Raw genomic sequence first — 22,271 nt, 5'->3', positions numbered from 1 at the left:
TTGGCGAGGTGTTTGGCTCTGTGCGTACAGCACTTCTGGACGGCAACTAGCGGTGTTGGAGCCCAGGGACAGGTGGAGGAGGAGGAGGTTGGAGGAGGTAGGAGGAGGTAGGAGGGATTGCCACACACACAGCAGGGGAACAGCTGACGTTACTGAACCCCAATAACAGAGGAGGGACTGTTGACTGTGCGTACAGCACTTCTGGACGGCAACTGGCGGTGGTGGAGCCCAGGGACAGGTGGAGGAGGAGGAGGTTGGAGGAGGTAGGAGGGATTGCCACACACACAGCAGGGGAACAGCTGACGTTACTGAACCCCAATAACAGAGGAGGGACTGTTGACTGTGCGTACAGCACTTCTGGACGGCAACTGGCGGTGTTGGAGCCCAGGGACAGGTGGAGGAGGAGGAGGTTGGAGGAGGTAGGAGGAGGTAGGAGGGATTGCCACACACACAGCAGGGGAACAGCTGACGTTACTGAACCCCAATAACAGAGGAGGGACTGTTGACTGTGCGTACAGCACTTCTGGACGGCAACTGGCGGTGTTGGAGCCCAGGGACAGGTGGAGGAGGAGGAGGTTGGAGGAGGTAGGAGGGATTGCCACACACACAGCAGGGGAACAGCTGACGTTACTGAACCCCAATAACAGAGGAGGGACTGTTGACTGTGCGTACAGCACTTCTGGACGGCAACTGGCGGTGTTGGAGCCCAGGGACAGGTGGAGGAGGAGGAGGTTGGAGGAGGTAGGAGGAGGTAGGAGGGATTGCCACACACACAGCAGGGGAACAGCTGACGTTACTGAACCCCAATAACAGAGGAGGGACTGTTGACTGTGCGTACAGCACTTCTGGACGGCAACTGGCGGTGTTGGAGCCCAGGGACAGGTGGAGGAGGAGGAGGTTGGAGGAGGTAGGAGGGATTGCCACACACACAGCAGGGGAACAGCTGACGTTACTGAACCCCAATAACAGAGGAGGGACTGTTGACTGTGCGTACAGCACTTCTGGACGGCAACTGGCGGTGTTGGAGCCCAGGGACAGGTGGAGGAGGAGGAGGTTGGAGGAGGTAGGAGGAGGTAGGAGGGATTGCCACACACACAGCAGGGGAACAGCTGACGTTACTGAACCCCAATAACAGAGGAGGGACTGTTGACTGTGCGTACAGCACTTCTGGACGGCAACTGGCGGTGTTGGAGCCCAGGGACAGGTGGAGGAGGAGGAGGTTGGAGGAGGTAGGAGGGATTGCCACACACACAGCAGGGGAACAGCTGACGTTACTGAACCCCAATAACAGAGGAGGGACTGTTGACTGTGCGTACAGCACTTCTGGACGGCAACTGGCGGTGTTGGAGCCCAGGGACAGGTGGAGGAGGAGGAGGTTGGAGGAGGTAGGAGGAGGTAGGAGGGATTGCCACACACACAGCAGGGGAACAGCTGACGTTACTGAACCCCAATAACAGAGGAGGGACTGTTGACTGTGCGTACAGCACTTCTGGACGGCAACTGGCGGTGTTGGAGCCCAGGGACAGGTGGAGGAGGAGGAGGTTGGAGGAGGTAGGAGGGATTGCCACACACACAGCAGGGGAACAGCTGACGTTACTGAACCCCAATAACAGAGGAGGGACTGTTGACTGTGCGTACAGCACTTCTGGACGGCAACTGGCGGTGTTGGAGCCCAGGGACAGGTGGAGGAGGAGGAGGTTGGAGGAGGTAGGAGGAGGTAGGAGGGATTGCCACACACACAGCAGGGGAACAGCTGACGTTACTGAACCCCAATAACAGAGGAGGGACTGTTGACTGTGCGTACAGCACTTCTGGACGGCAACTGGCGGTGTTGGAGCCCAGGGACAGGTGGAGGAGGAGGAGGTTGGAGGAGGTAGGAGGGATTGCCACACACACAGCAGGGGAACAGCTGACGTTACTGAACCCCAATAACAGAGGAGGGACTGTTGTCATGATCTCAATGGCAAGAGAACATAGCATAAGCATATATAGGAACTAGCTCTTGGAAGATGGGAACTGAGCTGACCATGAACTAAACCTAACGCACAACTAGCAGTGGCCGGGTAGCATGCCTACGTTGATTCTAGATGCCCAGCCCAGCCGGAGGACTAAATAAAGCTAGCAGAGGAAAATATTAGTCCTAGCTCACCTCTAGAGAAATACCCCGAAAGGAGACAGAGGCCCCCCACATGTATTGGCGGTGAGTTGAGATGAAATAACAAACGTAGTATGAAAATAGGTTTAGCAAATTTGAGGTCCACTTACTACATAGCAGAAGACAGAAAGGACACTTTCATGGCCAGCTGAAAACCCTATCAAAAACACCATCCAGAAATTACTTTAAAACTCTGGCATTAACTCATAACACCAGAGTGGCAATTCCCGTTCACAAGAGCTTTCCAGACACAGTAACGAAACTACAGCTGTGAACTGGAACAAAATGCAAAAACAAACATGGACAAGAGTCCAACTTATCTAGTAGTTGTCTAGGAGCAGGAACAAGCACAGAGAGGCTTCTGATAACATTGTTGACCGGCAAGCAACTAACAGAGCAGCAAGGTTATATAGCGACTCCCACATCTTGATGGGAACAGGTGAACAGAGAAGATGAAGACACCAGTTCAATTCCACCAGTAGCCACCGGGGGAGCCCAGAATCCAAATTCACAACAGTACCCCCCCCTCAAGGAGGGGGCACCGAACCCTCACCAGAACCACCAGGGCGATCAGGATGGGCCCTATGAAAGGCACGAACCAGATCGGAGGCATGAACATCAGATGCATTCACCCAAGAATTATCCTCCTGGCCGTATCCCTTCCACTTGACCAGATACTGGAGTCTCCGTCTGGAAACACGAGAGTCCAAAATTTTCTCCACAACGTACTCCAACTCACCCTCAACCAACACCGGAGCAGGAGGCTCAACGGAAGGCACAACCGGTACCTCATACCTGCGCAATAATGACCGATGAAAAACGTTATGAATAGAAAAGGATGCAGGGAGGTCCAAACGGAAGGAAACAGGGTTAAGAATCTCCAATATCTTATACGGGCCGATAAACCGAGGCTTAAACTTAGGAGAAGAGACCCTCATAGGGACAAAACGAGAAGACAACCACACCAAATCCCCAACAGAAAGCCGAGGACCAACACGACGGTGGCGGTTGGCAAAAAGCTGAGTCTTCTCCTGGGACAACCTCAAATTGTCCACCACCTGCCCCCAGATCTGATGCAATCTCTCCACCACAGCATCCACTCCAGGACAATCCGAAGATTCCACCTGACCAGAGGAAAATCGAGGATGAAACCCCGAATTACAGAAAAACGGGGACACCAAAGTGGCAGAGCTGGCCCGATTATTGAGAGCGAACTCCGCCAATGGCAAAAAAGCAACCCAATCATCCTGGTCAGCAGACACAAAACACCTCAGATATGTCTCCAGGGTCTGATTAATCCGCTCGGTCTGGCCATTCGTCTGAGGATGGAAAGCGGACGAAAAAGATAAATCTATGCCCATCCTAGCACAGAATGCCCGCCAAAATCTAGACACGAATTGGGTCCCTCTGTCAGAAACGATATTCTCAGGAATACCATGCAAACGAACAACATTTTGAAAAAACAGAGGAACCAACTCGGAAGAAGAAGGTAACTTGGGCAGAGGAACCAAATGGACCATCTTAGAAAAACGGTCACACACCACCCAGATGACAGACATCTTCTGAGAAACAGGCAGATCTGAAATAAAATCCATCAAGATGTGCGTCCAAGGCCTCTTAGGAATAGGCAAGGGCAACAATAATCCACTAGCCCGAGAACAACAAGGCTTGGCCCGAGCACAAACGTCACAAGACTGCACAAAGCCTCGCACATCTCGTGACAGGGAAGGCCACCAGAAGGACCTTGCCACCAAATCCCTGGTACCAAAAATGCCAGGATGACCTGCCAACGCAGAAGAATGAACCTCAGAGATGACTCTACTGGTCCAATCATCAGGAACAAACAGTCTACCAGGTGGGCAACGATCAGGTCTCTCCGCCTGAAACTCCTGCAAGGCCCGCCGCAGGTCTGGAGAAACGGCTGACAATACCACTCCATCCTTAAGGATACCTGTGGGCTCAGAGTTACCAGGCGAGTCAGGCTCAAAACTCCTAGAAAGGGCATCCGCCTTAACATTCTTAGAACCCGGTAGGTATGACACCACAAAATTAAACCGAGAGAAAAATAATGACCAGCGCGCCTGTCTAGGATTCAGGCGCCTGGCGGTCTCAAGATAAATCAAATTTTTGTGGTCAGTCAATACCACCACCTGATGTCTGGCCCCCTCAAGCCAATGGCGCCACTCCTCAAAAGCCCACTTCATGGCCAAAAGCTCCCGATTCCCAACATCATAATTCCGCTCAGCGGGCGAAAATTTACGGGAAAAGAAGGCACAAGGCCTCATCACGGAGCAGTCAGAACTTTTCTGCGACAACACTGCCCCAGCTCCGATCTCAGAAGCGTCGACCTCAACCTGAAAAGGTAGAGCAACATCAGGCTGACGCAACACAGGGGCAGAGGAAAAACGGCGCTTAAGCTCCCGAAAGGCCTCCACAGCATCAGGGGACCAATCAGCAACATCAGCACCCTTCTTAGTCAAATCGGTCAATGGCTTAGCAATATCCGAAAAACCAGCAATAAATCGACGATAAAAGTTAGCAAAGCCCAAAAATTTCTGAAGACTCTTAAGAGAAGAGGGCTGCGTCCAATCACAAATAGCTTGAACCTTGACAGGATCCATTTCAATGGAAGAGGGGGAAAAAATATATCCCAAAAAGGAAATCCTCTGTACCCCAAAAACACACTTAGAACCCTTCACACACAAAGAATTAGACCGCAAAACCTGAAAAACCCTCCTCACTTGCTGGACATGAGAGTCCCAGTCATCCGAAAAAATCAGAATATCATCCAGATACACAATCATAAATTTATCCAAATAATCGCGAAAAATATCATGCATAAAGGACTGGAAAACTGACGGAGCATTAGAAAGACCAAAAGGCATCACTAAATACTCAAAGTGGCCCTCGGGCGTATTAAATGCGGTTTTCCACTCATCCCCCTGCCTGATTCGCACCAAATTATACGCCCCACGAAGGTCAATCTTAGAGAACCACTTGGCCCCCTTTATGCGAGCAAACAAATCAGTCAGCAACGGCAATGGGTATTGATATTTAACAGTGATTTTATTCAAAAGCCGATAATCAATACATGGTCTCAAAGAGCCGTCTTTTTTTGACACAAAGAAAAAACCGGCTCCTAAGGGAGATGACGATGGACGAATATGTCCCTTTTCCAAGGACTCCTTTATATATTCTCGCATAGCAGCATGTTCAGGCACAGACAGATTAAATAAACGACCCTTTGGGTATTTACTACCCGGGATTAAATCTATGGCACAATCGCACTCTCGGTGCGGAGGTAACGAACCAAGCTTGGATTCTTCAAAGACGTCACGATAGTCAGACAGGAACTCAGGAATTTCAGAGGGAATGGATGATGAAATGGAAACCACAGGTACATCCCCATGAGCCCCCTTACATCCCCAGCTCAACACAGACATAGCTCTCCAGTCGAGGACTGGGTTGTGAGATTGCAGCCAAGGCAATCCTAGCACCAAATCATCATGTAGATTATACAGCACCAGAAAGCGAATAATCTCCTGGTGATCCGGATTAATACGCATAGTTACTTGTGTCCAGTATTGTGGTTTATTATTAGCCAATGGGGTGGAGTCAATCCCCTTCAGAGGAATAGGAGTCTCCAAAGGCTCTAAATCATACCCACAGCGTTTGGCAAAGGACCAATCCATAAGACTCAAAGCGGCGCCAGAGTCGACATAGGCGTCCGTGGTAATAGATGACAAAGAGCAAATCAGGGTCACAGATAGAATAAATTTAGACGGTAAGGTGCAAATGGAAACAGATTTACCTAGCTTTTTAGTGCGCTTAGAGCATGCTGATATAACATGAGTAGAATCACCACAATAGAAACACAACCCATTTTTCCGTCTAAAATTCTGCCGCTCGCTTCGGGACAGAATTCTATCACACTGCATACTCTCTGGCGACTTCTCAGTGGACACCGCCAGATGGTGCACTGGTTTGCGCTCCCGCAAACGCCTATCGATCTGAATAGCCATTGTCATGGACTCATTCAGACCCGCAGGCACAGGGAACCCCACCATAACATCCTTAATGGCATCAGAGAGACCCTCTCTGAAAGTCGCCGCCAGGGCGCACTCATTCCACTGAGTAAGCACAGACCATTTACGGAATCTTTGGCAGTAAATTTCCGCTTCATCTTGCCCCTGAGATAGGGACATCAAAGTTTTTTCTGCCTGAAGCTCCAAATGAGGTTCGTCATAAAGCAACCCCAAGGCCAGAAAAAACGCATCCACATTGAGCAACGCAGGATCCCCTGGTGTCAATGAAAAAGCCCAGTCCTGAGGGTCGCCCCGGAGCAAGGAAATCACAATCCTGACCTGCTGTGCAGGGTCTCCGGCAGAGCGAGATTTCAGAGACAAAAATAATTTGCAATTATTTCGAAAATTCTGAAACCCGGATCTATTCCCCGAGAAAAATTCCGGCAAAGGAATTCTCGGCTCAGATACAGGTGCATGACAAACAAAATCTTGCAAATTTTGTACCTTCGTGGCGAGATTATTCAAACCTGCAGTTACACTCTGAAGATCCATTACAAACAGGTGGACACAGAGCCATTCAAGGGTTAAGAGGAGGTAAGAAGCAGCTAGACAGCAATAAAGGGCTAGGCAGCAAAACTCTGAGGGGAAAGAAAAAAAAAAAAAAAATTTCCCTTCAACACTTCTTTTTCTCCTGCTTCAGCCCAAAAAATTAACACTTTGCTGGCCGGTCAAACTGTCATGATCTCAATGGCAAGAGAACATAGCATAAGCATATATAGGAACTAGCTCTTGGAAGATGGGAACTGAGCTGACCATGAACTAAACCTAACGCACAACTAGCAGTGGCCGGGTAGCATGCCTACGTTGATTCTAGATGCCCAGCCCAGCCGGAGGACTAAATAAAGCTAGCAGAGGAAAATATTAGTCCTAGCTCACCTCTAGAGAAATACCCCGAAAGGAGACAGAGGCCCCCCACATGTATTGGCGGTGAGTTGAGATGAAATAACAAACGTAGTATGAAAATAGGTTTAGCAAATTTGAGGTCCACTTACTACATAGCAGAAGACAGAAAGGACACTTTCATGGCCAGCTGAAAACCCTATCAAAAACACCATCCAGAAATTACTTTAAAACTCTGGCATTAACTCATAACACCAGAGTGGCAATTCCCGTTCACAAGAGCTTTCCAGACACAGTAACGAAACTACAGCTGTGAACTGGAACAAAATGCAAAAACAAACATGGACAAGAGTCCAACTTATCTAGTAGTTGTCTAGGAGCAGGAACAAGCACAGAGAGGCTTCTGATAACATTGTTGACCGGCAAGCAACTAACAGAGCAGCAAGGTTATATAGCGACTCCCACATCTTGATGGGAACAGGTGAACAGAGAAGATGAAGACACCAGTTCAATTCCACCAGTAGCCACCGGGGGAGCCCAGAATCCAAATTCACAACAGACTGTTGACTGTGCGTACAGCACTTCTGGACGGCAACTGGCGGTGTTGGAGCCCAGGGACAGGTGGAGGAGGAGGAGGTTGGAGGAGGTAGGAGGAGGTAGGAGGGATTGCCACACACACAGCAGGGGAACAGCTGACGTTACTGAACCCCAATAACAGAGGAGGGACTGTTGACTGTGCGTACAGCACTTCTGGACGGCAACTGGCGGTGTTGGAGCCCAGGGACAGGTGGAGGAGGAGGAGGTTGGAGGAGGTAGGAGGGATTGCCACACACACAGCAGGGGAACAGCTGACGTTACTGAACCCCAATAACAGAGGAGGGACTGTTGACTGTGCGTACAGCACTTCTGGACGGCAACTGGCGGTGTTGGAGCCCAGGGACAGGTGGAGGAGGAGGAGGTTGGAGGAGGTAGGAGGAGGTAGGAGGGATTGCCACACACACAGCAGGGGAACAGCTGACGTTACTGAACCCCAATAACAGAGGAGGGACTGTTGACTGTGCGTACAGCACTTCTGGACGGCAACTGGCGGTGTTGGAGCCCAGGGACAGGTGGAGGAGGAGGAGGTTGGAGGAGGTAGGAGGAGGTAGGAGGGATTGCCACACACACAGCAGGGGAACAGCTGACGTTACTGAACCCCAATAACAGAGGAGGGACTGTTGACTGTGCGTACAGCACTTCTGGACGGCAACTGGCGGTGTTGGAGCCCAGGGGCAGGTGGAAAAGCAGAGGAACACAATGTAGGCCGAAGCCTGAGAAAGTCGAAAGGGAACCTTTAACCCCCCCCCCAAGGCGTTTGTAGCTGAAAGAGCCAGCTTGTGCAGCACAAAAGATGCAAAAGGAAAAGGTGGCTCTTTTCATCATGCTCCTTGCAAACACAGAACTAAACACTTTTAAAATGTGTCCCCTGAAGCCGTGAAAGCGTCCCGGAGGTGGGACTTTCCTTCGTAATATGACGCAGCACAGCCATCATTACTACCCCCCGCCGCCGTGCCCCGGCTCCTCAGCGTTGTTTGATTCCGTCCCGGAGCCTGCGCTGTTATGTTATCCCGTGGCCAGGCACACTTAGCGCTGCCCATCTTCTGACATCATTTGGTGTCAGGCTGGCTGCACCTGTGCGGCCGCGCTGGCCGAGAGCCCGCCTCGCAGTGTCTTCTGATGTAATCCCACTGGGGGCCTGGGATCCATGGCCATGCGCAGTGCATATCCTCGCCTCTCACTCCCCTCCCTACGGCTTCTTTTTCAGACTGTGCGGTGTCACGGCCGTGGCATGCTATTAGGGACCAGCTGACACCGAACAGTCTGAAGAAGCCATAGGGAGATGAGTGAGAGGTGGAGGTTCAGATATGCACTGCGCATGTCCATAGATCCCAGGCCCCCAGTGGGATTAAATCAGAAGACACTGCGAGGCGGGCTCTCGGCCAGCGTGGCCGCACAGGCGCAGCCAGCCTGACACCAAATGATGCCAGAAGACGGGCAGCGCTAAGTGTGCCTGGCCACGGGATAACATAACAGCGCAGGCTCCGGGACGGAATCAAACAACGCTGAGGAGCCGGGGCGCGGCGCCGGGGGGGTAGGAATGACGGCTGTGCTGCGTCATATTACGAAGGAAAGTCCCACCTCCGGGACGGTTTTACGGTATCAGTGGACACATTTTATAAGTGTTAAGTTTTGCGTGTGCAAGGAGCAAAACCAAAATAGCTACCTTTTTCCTTGTGCAGCATTACTGCTGCACAAGGTGGCTCTTTCAGTAACAAACGCCTTGGGGGGGGGGGGACAGATTCCCTTACATTTCAGTTGTTGTGTCAGCGTGGCGGTCGCATGACACATTGCCGGCTACACAGCTGGGGATCAGCTGACGTTACTGAAACCCAATAACACTGGGTCGTATGTTTTGACTGTGCAGACGGCACATCTGAGCCTCAACTGGCGGTGTTGGAGCCCAGGAATTTAAGTTCAGGTGGTAGAAAGATGAACACAACAGGAGACCTGGATAACGTATACAGTGACCTAATTATTTAATCAGGAGGAGGAGTGGCAAATTCCTGCGAGATCCAGGCCTTGTTCATTTTCAGGAAAGTAAGCCGGTCAACGTTATCGGAGGATAGTCGCATGCGACGGTCAGTTAGTACACCACCTGCAGCACTAAAGACACGTTCCGATAATACACTGGCCGCAGGGCAAGACAGCACCTCCAATGCATACTGGCTTAGCTCTGGCCATGTATCCAGCTTTGAGACCCAAAACTTGAAAGGGGAAGAGCCGTCTGGGAGTACAGCAAGAGGGCAAGACATGTAGTCTGTCACCATCTGACGGAACCGTTGCCTCCTGCTGACTGGAGCCGTCTGTGATGGTGTAGACTTTTGTGGCGGGCACAGAAAACTGTGCCACAGTTCGGCCATACTGGTCTTGCCTTGGGCAGAGGCACTGCTTCTGCTCCCTCTTTGTGCAGAGCCTCCACCACTGCCTGGACGCACTGAGCTGCTTTGGAATGCACTAGCAGCACTTCTCTCAGTTGGAATGGAGAAGATGATGGAACTGACCAGTGTGTCTTGGTACTCCCGCATTTTTCGCTCCCGGTTCAACGGTGTGATGAGGCTTTCTACGTTGTCCCGGTAGCGAGGATCGAGGAGGGTGAACACCCAATAATCAGACATGTTGAGAATGTGGTCGATGCGGCGGTCGTTTCTCAGGCACTGCAGCATGTAATCCACCATGTGCTGCAGACTGCCAACTGCCCAAGAAACGCTGTCCCCAGCTGGAGGCGTGATCTCTGCCCGCTCGTCATCACCCCACCCTCGCTGTACACACTGAGTACTGGACAATTCGGGAACTCCCTCCTCTGGACGGATGTCTTCCTCCTCCATTGACTCCTCCTCATCCTCCTCACAAACTGTCCCCTGCCTACGCGTTTGTGAGGAACCACGTGGCGCTGACTGTCCAGAAGATGATGGAAGTGGTGAATCCTCATCCTCCACCTCTTCCACAACATCATCCCTTAGCGCTTGCAGTGATTTTTCAAGCAGGCAGATAAGGGGGACAGTCATGCTGACTAGTGCATCATCTGCACTCGCCATCCGCGTGGAATAATCAAAGGGACGCAAAACCTGGCAGACATCCTTCATAGTGGCCCACTCTGTGGTTGTGAAGTCTGTACGGCGCTGACTGCGACTTTTTTGCGCCTGATACAGCTGGTACTCCATTACAGCTTGCTGCTGCTCACACAACCGCTCCAACATATGTAACGTGGAATTCCACCTGGTAGGTAGGTCACATATGATGCGATGTTCCGGCAGGCGGTGTCGGCGCTGCAGAGCCGCAATGCGCGCTTTTGCCGTGCTGGAACGCCGCAAGTGAGCACACTCTAGGCGGACCTTGTGCAGCAGTGCATCAAGATCCGGATAGTCCCTCAAAAAACTCTGCACGACCAAATTGAGCACATGTGCCAGACATGGGATGTGAGTGAGGTTGCCGAGGCCCAGGGCTGCCACCAGATTTCGGCCATTATCACACACTACCATGCCTGGCTGGAGATTCGCTGGCTCAAACCACACATCGCTCTCCTGCTTGATGGCATTCCAGAGCTCCTGCGCTGTGTGGCTACGATTCCCCCAAAAAATTAATTTCAAGACGGCCTGTTGACGTTTGGCCACGGCTGTGCTCATGTCAGTCGTAACAGGTACACGTTCATCACGGGTCCATGTGGAGGTGGACTGTGACGGCTCCTGCAGCGATGATTCTGAGGAACTGGTGTAAGAGGAGGAGTCAATGCGTACAGAATGGATTCCTGCAATCCTTGGAGTGGGCAGGACACGTCCTGCGCCACTCGCACGGTCTGTACCCGGCTCAACGACATTAACCCAATGGGCAGTGAGGGAAAGGTATCGCCCCTGTCCATGTTGACTGGTCCACGCATCGGTGGTGAGGTGGACCTTGCTACTGACGGCGTTCAGTAGCGCGTGTTTTATGTGTCCCTCCACATGCTTGTGCAGGGCAGGGACGGCTTGCCTGCTGAAGTAAAAGCGGCTGGGCACACTGTACTGTGGGACTGCCAATGACATCAAGTCACGGAAGCTGCCAGTCTCCACCAGCCTGAATGACAGCATTTCCAGTGACAGAAGTTTGGCAATGCCTGCAGTCAGAGCCTGTGCTCGTGGGTGGTTTGACGAGAAAGGCCGCCTTTTCTCCCATGCCTGTACTACCGATGGCTGTAGACTGGGCTGGGAGTGTGTGGTTGACTGGGAAAGTGGTGCTGCGGGTGGAATGACAGCGGGTCTCTGGACAACAGGGCCAGAGGTTCTTCCACGGCGATCCTGGGAGGAAGCCGAACCAGCTGCGTGTGAGCTAGAGGAAGAGGCAACACGAGCTGAAGAGGTGGTAGCTGCCGCTGTTGGTTGGCCTAGCTCTTCAGTGTGTTTGTCTAACTCCGCCGGGTGCCTGTTGCGCACATGTTTCCACATGTTGGAGGTATTGAGGTTGGCGACTTTTTGACCTCTTTTGATTTTTTGATGACACACCTTGCATCTGACATAGCAAATGTCATCTGCAACTGTGTCAAAAAAGGACCAGGCACTGCAAGTCTTGGGAGCCCCCCTTTTGACTTTTGGAAGAGACATGCTCCTTACGGGTGCCAAAGCGGAGGCTGCAGGATCCGCAGTCTTCCCCCTCCCTCTCCCTCTTTGGGCCGTACGGGGAATCTCTTCCTCAGAGCTGCTCCCACCACCTTCCTGTCCCTGACGCCAAGATGGGTCAAGGACCTCATCATCTACACTACCCTCTGCCCCCAACTGCTCCTCCTGGGTAGTCTCAGCAGCAGAGCACGCACCAGTAAGTGGCACCTGAGTGTCATCATCAGCTGATGCGGCCTGCGAGGTGGTGACCGGAGCCACTGGCCCACCCGCCTCTTCAGAGGAAGACAGAAAAAGCTGTTGGGCATCACTGCACCCTGCCTCTTCTTCCATTTCTCCAATGCTGCTTGGCTGGCCCCCTGTTTCCAAGCCAAGAGATGATTCAGAGAACAGAAGTAGAGACTGCTCCTGTCCTGGGATCTCTGTCTGCCTGGGCAATTTTGCAGGTGGTGAAGAGACAGATGGCTGCTCTCCAGTGCTCTGTGTCTGAGAGGATGTGGCACTAATGGAAGTTGATGCATTAGCTGCCATCCATCCCACAACGGCTTCAATTTGGTCTTCACGCAGCAGCGGTGTACGGCGCTTGGCGACAAAGCTGCGCATGAACGACTGTTCCCTTGTGAAAGTGGGTGCTGATGACTCACCGGTGCCCGCAGCAGGCACAGAATCCCCACGTCCCCTCCCTGCTCCGCGCCCACGCCCACGCCCACGTGCCTTACTCACTGCCTTCTTCATCTTGGTTGACTGATAAAGATAAGCAGAAAAGTACTAACGGCTTTGTGTGCTTATTCCTGAGCAACTCCTCCTAACAGGTATAAGACACACTAATTTTCTAAAGTGTGGACTAGACTTGAATATGAGCTAATGTGGCCTACACAAATGTAAAGTGGTGTGTAACTGGTGTGTTTGGTGAACTTTATTATTTATTTATTTTTTGGGGGCTGAACTGACAACGGATAGAGCTGCAATCACACGGAGACCGTGCAGACAGCCGTAAACGGCGCTGCAAGGCCCAAAAACCCTCCTCTACTTTATCCTATGTAGTGTTTTTCCACAAATTAGCTGGAGACGGGTGGAAAGACACTAATAGGATTTTTTAAAATAAATTAGCAGCAGACTACACTACTTTGAAAAAAAAGAAAATTGATTTGGCGGTATGACGCAGTGAAAAACCCTGAGCTGCAGACAACCAGGCTACGGCTGCTCACAGACTACAGGGCGAGCTGCAGTCACACGGAGACCGTGCAGACAGCCGTAAACGGCGCTGCAAGGCCCAAAAACCCTCCTCTACTTTATCCTATGTAGTGTTTTTCCACAAATTAGCTGGAGACGGGTGGAAAGACACTAATAGGATTTTTTAAAATAAATTAGCAGCAGACTACACTACTTTGAAAAAAAAGAAAATTGATTTGGCGGTATGACGCAGTGAAAAACCCTGAGCTGGAGACAACCAGGCTATAGCTGCTCACAGATTACAGGGCGAGCTGCAGTCACACGGAGACCGTGCAGACAGCCGTAAACGGCGCTGCAAGGCCCAAAAACCCTCCTCTACTTTATCCTATGTAGTGTTTTTCCACAAATTAGCTGGAGACGGGTGGAAAGACACTAATAGGAATTTTTGGAAAAAATGTGCAGCAGCCTGCACTACTTCAAAAAAAAAAAAAAAAAGGACAGTATGAGGCAATGAACCACCCTCCCTGAACTGAATACAACCAGCTATGGATGGCCTATGTGGCTGCACTCAGACTAGAGAGTGGGCTGCACTCACACACACACACACACACAGACCTTGCAGATCGCTGTGAAAACAGCGCTACAAGGCAAAAGCAAGGTGAATAGTAGGTGAACACAGCGGTTGCTAAATTAGCCTTTGGAAAGCACAAAGAAGCAAATCGCTATCTCTAAACTGTCCCTCAGTCAGCAAACAGCGTCCTGTCACTAACTGAATTCACAGCAGAGTGATCGGAAAATGGCGCCAGCGACTTTTAAACTGCATCATGACATCATTTCAGCAGCCAATCACAGCCTTGCCAGTAGTTTCATGCCCTCCATGCTAAACAGGATGTGCCCACACTTGGAATCTTTCTCATTGGCTGAATTTCTGAATTTTGAATCATTGAACTTCCGATTCCGGTATCCGATACGCGCCAAGTATCGGAATCCCGGTATTGGAATTCCGATACCGCTAGTATCGGCCGATACCCGATACTTGCAGTATCGGAATGCTCAACACTACTCCTGACATGTGCGCAAACCTCATCATCAACTGAAAAAACTTCTGACTGCTGTGCCTGCCCATAAGTGTTTTGCCATCAAGTATTAAGTCTTGTTTGCCAGATTATTCAAATTGTAACAATTATGTAGGTACTAAGGAATCTGATAGAGTGGGACAAAACCAGAACAAGAACAAAAGCTGCAGCAAAAAGGTATATTTAACAAAATACAAATGCAAACAGAACTAACACAGATATTCCTGCAATTGAAACGAGGTGCACAGCACAATATAGTAAATCCCAGCAAAATGAATAGCGGGGCGCGACTGCTAATATAAACCAGTGCAGGAAGGATATGACGCAGGAGTGTGCGAGACATTTAAACGAGGAAGTCCAGTAAAGATATTAGTGCGAATGCACACAGTACTTAAACGTGGAAGTGCAGCAAGGATATTAGTGTGAATGCACACAGTACTTAAATGTGGGAATCCAGCAAGAGTGTAGTCAGAATGCATACAGTACTGAAATGAGGACGTCCAACAATGACTTGATCACACGTGTGCACGGCACTTGTTTGTGGAAGTCCACGAATACACATATGGAGCATCGACAGGGTAACGTCTTCTAAAAGTACCTTTAAGGGCTGACAAGTCCCGCTCAAGTCCCGCACCACAGCCCAGCAGACACAGTCCAGAAGATATAAAGAAGTTAACACTTCTTACTGACCGCAGCAATTCCAGAGGCGAGAGGCAGCTCCCAAGTATTCTGGTGTATAGACAACCCCAGTCAGGATCCAGGAGCACACAGAAGATGGAAGGCAGTTGAACGTGGCAAGGCAGACCACCGAGTAATGAGCAGCAGAAGCATGGAGTTCACCAGCAAACAGGCAGAAACTCAGGAGCCAACAGCACAAAATACTCAGGCAAGGAGTAACACACAACCCAGACTTAAATAACAGGACAGACAGGAATCCATGACAGGGCAAGATACAAGACTCCATCTTGGATAAGGGCAAATAGCCTCAAAGGAAAATCCGTAATCCTTACACAAATACTTACTTCTCACTGCAAAATGCAAATAAATTTATATAATTTATACAATGTGATTTTCTGGATTTTATTTTTGATATACTATCTCTCAATGTTAAAATTAACCTACCCTTAAAATTATAGATTGTTAATGTCTTTATCAGTGGGCAAACTTACAATATCAGCAAGGGATCAAATAATTATTTTCTTCACTGTATATTCCTTTGTTAGTACTGGGTAATATAGTCAAACATTATAGAAATATGCTTATAAGGTATCTACATTCTAATTAATTTGTTCCTTCTGTGATTCTATACATGGCAAGTCTGAATATGTTATATTGTAACAGGTATAGAATAGTTATGGAATCTAATACAGCTAGCTCTAGGCATAAGTAGCATCTGTGAAAAAAATGCAGATTTTTAAATCAGAAAGAAATGTAATACAAAAACATATGTAATCTCTGCCTGCCTCCATCTCTGGTTAAGATGTTAGTGATAGTAAATACTGTATTTTATCAGAAATGTAAAACAGTGTAATCATTGGCGTCAAATCAATATTCATGAATTAGTTGGACTTGGTTCATATAATGATTTACTCAGTCGACATAGGCAAATGGGATCCTCGCTTTTAATGATCAGAAAGTTACTAATAATATTTTAATGGCCATCTGCTTTATATAAATTGTTCCAGGGATCCACATATATAAAACATGGCATATGTCTGTCTTGTGCCTCCAATAAAATGTTGCAAAGGAATTTTAAAAACAACATGAAATGATAGTCATGTTACTCTTTTCCTAGTCTAAGCTTTATCTACTCTTTTGTGTACTGTGAAAAAGTTGGTGTTAGGTGTCAGGATTTTCCCGCTGTGCGGGATGGATCCTGGGCATTGTCTGGTGCTGTGGTCTCCCATTCTGGTCCAGCGGCTGTAGGTGCTGCTCAGTACAGATGTCAGTCCCAGCTTCTTGCTCAGGCTCATGGTATTCATTTGGTTACTATTGGATCTCCAGTCAAACCAATGGTAACCAGCGATATGCAGGCACAGCCTGATGCTCGGCGGTCTAAGTCCAGAGATCACCTTACTGAGCATGTCTGTGATGTGGCATCTGGTCATTGGTGGTCGGACGGCTGCTGCACTGGTGAGGTGGCATTTCTGGATTGGCCTGCGGTCAACATCTCGGTCAACTGCGCATGAGTGTTTGGGGTGGAGCCTTGTGTATAAAAGATCCCCAGTGGCGCATGTGGGCACACTAGTATCAATAATGTGTGGTGCATGTGAGTGGATACTCTACCACTCTGTTTGCACGTGTCTATCTATACTCTGAGAGACCTTGCGTAGGCAGGTAGTGTTAGGACTGGGTAACTACCCCTTGGCTTAGCATCTGCTTCCTACATGTGTGTGGTTAGCACATTAAGTTACAGAGCAAGTCCAACCCTCAGGCTATATCTTTCAGGGAGAGTGTCAGAGCTTTGCACCTAGCATCATATGAGTTCTTTCTTTTGGCTCAGCATCTGCTTCACTCTTGGGTGCAGTTAGCACAGCTTAGTTGCAGAGCGAGCACAATCCACATGCTTTCATCCCTGTGATGTTTAACAGGGTATAGTACTCAGCATTCTGAGTGCAGTACCTCTCAGTGAAGCAACTGAGCTTGGTACTTTGCGTTCTGTTCATACTGTATGAGTAAACGCAGTCTGATTAAGGTTAGCGCTCACTGCTTCGTTCTGCCATTGTTCACTAGCAGCAGTTATCCATCTCTGAACGGTAGACCCCGGGGTGCGATTGCACTTAATTATTTATTTTTATTTAGTGCAATCCGCCAACCCTAACAGTTGGTGTCGCTGTAATCTACGACTTGTGGCTTTAAGATTTTTAAGATCTGTGTCAGATTTTCATAAATACTGGCTGTGTTGCCATCACTTTTTTAGTAATATCACTTTGACCATGCCTCTGAATTTCAACACCCTCTTACTATTGATTTGTCACCTAGACTATATCCTTTGTAGGGGTTCTAGTCTGAAGAAGAAGATTCATTGAGCTCTATAATTCACGTTTGCTAGCATCACATCTTTAGTAGTGATGAGCGAACCTGCTCGGATAGCATGTTATCCGGGCATGCTCAGGTGTTACCTGAGTATCTCGGGCGTGCTCGGATAATATATATTCGAGTCCCTGTGGCTGCATGTTTTGCCGCGGTAGACAGCAGCAACACATGCGGGGATTGAATCACTGACCAAAGCACTATGTCAATAATAATAAAATAAAACTTAACTTTTAATTATCAATATAACATAAAACAGACGAACCAACAATCATACGGCCAAAAAGACAACTTCTGCTGTTTGGCTAAGATGAAGAAGTGCAAGGTATCCCTAATGTCCAACTGCTAATCCCCTACCTTGCTGCAGAGGCTGGCACCCTAGGACCTGCGCAGTGGTGTCCCCACTCTTCCTAATAAGCCCTAGTCGGCTGTAAAGTGAAGGAGATGAGAGGAGTCAGAAAGCAGATACAACGATTCAGAAAACATACAAGGTGAAAATGTCATAGACATGTACTATATATATTTGGGGAATGGATATGGCATATGGTGCAAAAAACAATGAATAAGGGTCCAAACAAGTATGCACATACAGCTCTGGCAACAATTAAGAGACCACTGCAAAATGTTCAGTTTGTCTGATTTTTCTCTTTATAGGTATATTTTTGAGTAAAATGTAAATTGTTATTTTATTTTATAAACTTCTGACAACATGTCTTCGAAGTTCCAAGCAATAAATTTTGTATTTTTTTCTGACAAAGAAAAATGGTCCAAATGAAAAAAAAACACCCAGTGATTTCAGACCTCAAATAATGCAAAGAAAACAAGTTCCTAATCATTTAGAAACAACAATACTAATGTTTTAACTCAGGAACAGTTCAGAAATCAGTATTTTGTGGAATAACCATGATGTTTAATCACAGCTTTCATGCGTCTTGGCATGCTTTCCACCAGTCTTTCACACTGCTTCTGGTGCAAAAATGTAAGCAGTTCTTTGTTTGATGGCTTGTGATTATCCATCATCCTCTTGATTACATTCCAAAAGTTTTCAATGGGGTTCAGGTCAGGAGATTGGGCTGCCCATGACAGGGTTTTGATGTGGTGGTCTCTTAATTTTTGCCATAGCTGTATATATTGCACAAATCTCAAAATCAGAAGGTGTTGTTATGATAGACAGATGATAACAATGACCATATTAATTTCACCTACTCCAAAACATATTGCACTGCAGCAATGTATAGATAGGTACAGAAATCTTGGCACTAGGTAACTTAAACAGACCAGAAATAAAGGTAAATGTATATGATAGTTGACAATATTATCAAAAAGATGAAAAAATGAAAGAAAGGTCCAAAGTGATTAGGGGACCTACTAACATCCAACACTAATAAAGATGGTACCTAGAAACACCTGCAATGCTCCTGTGATTGCCCTACCTAACTGCAGTTGGCACCCTAAGACCTGCACAGATGGCACCCCCGCTCAACGTAGACTTCCCCTAGTCCGCCCTATTAGGCCCTATAATTGGAGAGGGAGTCCAAAAGGCTCCACAAGTTATTAGTATATCTACTTATTGTAAATGCAGTACTCAAATTGCAGAACAGTAGAGCAAGCAAGCTCCCACTAAAGATAGAGAGCATCCCCCAATAAAGACTGATAATATCAAAATAAGAAAATTAAGGAGCTCCCTTAATTGCAATGGGGAATGGTGTCCATCCAACCTTGCCAGCCACTATCAGCCTTGTGTGTGTGTCCTAAACTACAAACAGGATATCCCTGCATGGGTTCAGGCTGTCTACCACTGCAAAAGATGCAGCCGCAGTGACTCGAATATATTGTCCGAGCACGCCCAAGATACACCCGAGCATGCTCGGAAAGCACAATATCAGAGCACGTTCGCTCATCACTTATCCTTAGTAAGTAAAGAGAATCCATAATCAGAAAATGATCTGCTGTTTAAATTAAGTTTTTGTGTTACATATTTTCAAAAAATGTTTGAAAATATCTTTTGTCATATCATTATCATTATTAAAAATAAAATGAGTAATCTTGCAATTTTCACACCTTTAGATTCATACTTCCTGTCATGTCAGAAAGACTTTTCATAAGTCTCATTCACGCTACAGGCAGGAATACGATAACAAGTCACACCACTACACACACCTGATAACACAGGATCCAATATATCCAAAATGTGACGTCACAGCTGACCCTGCTCTCCTCCCTGTTCATTATGGCTATGTACATGTGTTGTTTCCTGAAGCTAGAGTCTAGAAAAGAAGAATTCACAGAGAAAATAAGATAAATGATATAAGCATCTCCCAAAAGTATATAACAGTAAAAAATATTAATTACCCTTTTAAAGATGAACAAATCTTTATTGGATAGACTTATTACAAAATAATTTCCATCACAAAGCTTTTTTTAAAAAAACAATAAAGTAGGAAGAGGAAAGGCCACCTACCATATCCCATTAAGACCCTAATACTTAGATGTACCTACCTGAGTCATATTGGATGACACCCTACATTTGTGGAATGGTGCTCCCGCTCATGGTAGGTGTAATAATTATAGGGGATAACTCAGGAGGCTCTTTGCGTGGAACAAGACAACTACAGGACACAGTTTTATAAGTGGTAAAGTCTATATTATCACACGGTGATTCAAACAGGTGCAGAGAGAAACTCAAGTCCACAACACTTGGTGTAAATATTAAACGCAGCTTAGCAGTCTATAGGAAACTTCAGAGGAAAATGCAATCAAGCAGAAAGTCTATGAAACACAGTTATTCTTGAGGATACTTGACACGAATAAATCCTTGTCTTAGTCCAAACACAGATAAGCTTATAAGGCAGTTCAGATCAAATCTTAGCTCAACCAGGGAGGCCTGGTTAATAGTCTCAGGTTTTTGCAGAGCAGAAACAGCTTACATGTCCAGCAAATGAGATGGAAGTAAACACGAGCAGCAGATGAAGGAGGATTACTGGAAACTGGTGTATGCAGCAGGAACTCAGAGCAGAGTAGCAGGATCACCACACAGGTTCACAGGAGCAGGTATATAGCCAGGGAGTAATCAGAGGTCAGGAGCTGGATGCAAGGCAGAATAATCTAGCACAGACTGAAGGATGGGGTGGAGTTTTATAGCAGGAAGACACAGTGCATATCAGACCAAAGACGCCATCTTGGAAAAGGGCAGTAATGCACAAAAGGTAAAAAATGTTCAGAGAAATCTTCTGTTGGGCATTGGTGTTTTCCACTGGTTCCCAAGAGTCTTCCTCAGGGGAATATCCCTGCCATCTTATCAGATATTGGAGTCGATTCCTGCGAATCCTGGAATCAATAATTTCCTCCACCACAAATTGTTCTTGCCCATCAATCACCACAGGCTGAGGAGGTGGCACAACACGTCCCTGGAAGGTATTAGGAGATACAGGCTTTAGTAAAGATACATGAAAAACTGGGTGTTCCTTCATAGTCCTAGACAGCTTCAGCCGGCAGGCCACAGAGCTCACAATACCGTTGATCTTGAAAGGGCCAATGAATTTCTGTCCAAGTTTTTGTGAAGGAATGTTTAACTTCAGATTCTTAGTTGCTAACCACACGGAATCTCCTACCTTGAACATGGGTGCAGGTTTACGGAATGTATCAGCCGATCTCTTATAACGTTCTTGAGCTGTGGTCAGGGATTCCTTCAGAACCTCCAGATTTTGTCTCATCGCAGTCAGCCTTTCCTCCACTGCCAGAACCGGAGAATTAATTGGAGACCTAGGTAAAATACACGGATGATAACCCAGATTGGCAAAGAAAGGTGTTAATTTAGTGGAGGCGCTCTGAGAAATATTATATGAAAATTCGGCTAACAGCAGCAGCTCCAACCAATCATCCTGGAGATGGCTGACATAGCATCTTAGATATTGTTCCAGCGTCTGGTTGGTATGCTCAGTCTGACCATTTGTCTGGGGATGGTAAGCGGAAGAGAGACAGACATTAATATTGAGTGCAGAGCAAAACCCCTTCCAGAATCTTGAAGTGAACTGTACTCCACGGTCAGAGATGATCTCATGCAGAATCCCATGCAACCGAAAGACATTCTGTATAACCAAATTCACTGTATCTTTAGCTGAGGGGAGGCCAGTGCATGGAACAAAATGAGCAGCTTTAGTCAAGCGATCAACTACCACCATGATTGTATTCATGCCCCCCGATGTAGGCAGCTCCACAATAAAGTCCATTGATATAGACCCCCAAGGGCGGGACGGAACAGGTAATGGTTGTAGAAGACCCGTAGGTGCCACATGAGGAGTTTTGTAATGGGCACATACCTCGCAAGAGAGAACATAGTCCTTGGTATCCTTCAGGCAAGTTGGCCACCAGAAGAATCAGCTCAGGAACTCTTGTGTCTTCTGTACCCCCTGTGACCAGACAACTTGGAGTCATGTACCAACTTGAGGATCTGCAGACGGACGACCTCAGGGACGTAGATATGTCGATCTCTGAACCACATGCCACCCTTAAAGACAAAATTAATATCCACAGGTGGGTTGGCCAGAAATAAATCACCATCATAGGCCTCCCTGCACTCCTTCCACAAGTCCTAATCGTGGATAACTCCGATGAAATTAGCATCAGATAGAATGGTCTTGGACGGGGCTCCAGGTACGGAATCCGCAGCATGGATTGGGGATAAAGCATCAGCCTTCCCATTAGGAGAACCTGGACGGTACGA

Source organism: Ranitomeya variabilis, chromosome 5 (assembly GCF_051348905.1).
Source record: "Ranitomeya variabilis isolate aRanVar5 chromosome 5, aRanVar5.hap1, whole genome shotgun sequence".
Lineage (NCBI taxonomy): Eukaryota > Metazoa > Chordata > Amphibia > Anura > Dendrobatidae > Ranitomeya > Ranitomeya variabilis.
This window is presented reverse-complemented; position numbering follows the sequence as displayed.